At 44.3% G+C, this 1,298-nt stretch overlaps 1 protein-coding gene across 1 annotated transcript in view; it reads right to left on the minus strand.

Moving 5' to 3' along the window:
• LOC102816916 (relaxin receptor 2-like) overlaps nucleotides 1–1,298 on the minus strand; it is a 109,250-nt gene that overhangs the window by 41,140 nt on the left and 66,812 nt on the right.

Here is a 1,298-nt window from a genome sequence, read left to right on the forward strand (position 1 = left end):
GCTTTTGGAGTCCCTGGGTGGTGCCAATTGTGGACATGTGTGGATGCTCACTGAAGAGTGGAGGTTCAAGTCTACCCAGAGATGATTTGGAAGAATAGCCTGTGATGTACCTCTGAAAACTCATCCACTGAGAACCCTGTGGAGCACAGTTCTACTCTGACACACATGGGGGCACCATGAGTGGGATCTACTTATGAAAAATCATCCACTGAGAACCCTGTGGGGCACAGTTCTCCTCTGACTCACACGGAGGCACCATGAGTCTGAATAGAGTCAATGACACTCTTTTTCAGAGAGCTTTGTGGTTGAAAGAATGAAAATATTTATTGATGTATAGCTATCTTTAGTGATCCATAGTATTTTTATTAGAAGAAATGATACTAGACAGAAATAAACCTCCTTTTCTCTGCTTGCTTTAGAAGATAGGTAATGACCCTTCTTACTCTCAGGGATCTGTGAGGCTGGACTGGAAGTGGGGGGTTTCACACTGAGTAAGTACTCTGTGCCAAAACCGAACTTACTTCCACTGAGTTGATTCTGACTCACAGCAACTCTACACAGGGTTTCTGGGACTGTATGTCTTTATAGGAGCAGATAGCCTCATTCTTCTCCTGAGGAGTGATTGGTGGGTTTGAACTACTGATCTTGCAGTTAGTAATGCAATGCTTAACTCAGCGTGTCACCAGGACTCCTTACTATAGACAGTTGGTGTTGAGTCAGTTTTGACTCATAGCCACCCTGTGTAGAGTTTTTGAGGCTGTAAATCTTCACGGGAGCAGAAAGCCTCAAATTTCTCCTGCGGAGCGTTTGCTGCACTTGAACTGTGGACGTTGCAGTTAGCAGCACTGTATGTAACCCACTATGCCACCAGAGCTCCGTGGGGATCCAAAAAGTATGAAGAAAAATGGAATTAAAGTATAATTTCCCCATACACTTTCTGAAGCCTCCTTGTGCAGAGAAACCTGCTGGACCCTGTGCAAGGTGGAAACCTTTCAGAGAAGGAAAACACAAATACTTTCCATTAAAGTGAGTGACAGAAAAGTGGTCAGACTTGTCAAAGCAGAAAAACTCATGAGTCCTGTGGAAACAAGACAGTTCTGCCAAATTCCGGCTCTCACAGGATTCACCAGACAGGTTTCATGGATATGATGCCATATATGTGTTAAGTGACAGAATTCTTGAAAATGAATGATGGTTGTTGTTGTCGTCATTGTTGTTGTCAGGTGCCATTGAGTCGGTACCAACTCATAGTGGCCTTATGCACAGCAGAATGAAACACTGCCTGGTCCTGGGCCAAC

The sequence above is a fragment of the Chrysochloris asiatica genome, unplaced genomic scaffold, assembly GCF_000296735.1.
Source record: "Chrysochloris asiatica unplaced genomic scaffold, ChrAsi1.0 scaffold00005, whole genome shotgun sequence".
Lineage (NCBI taxonomy): Eukaryota > Metazoa > Chordata > Mammalia > Afrosoricida > Chrysochloridae > Chrysochloris > Chrysochloris asiatica.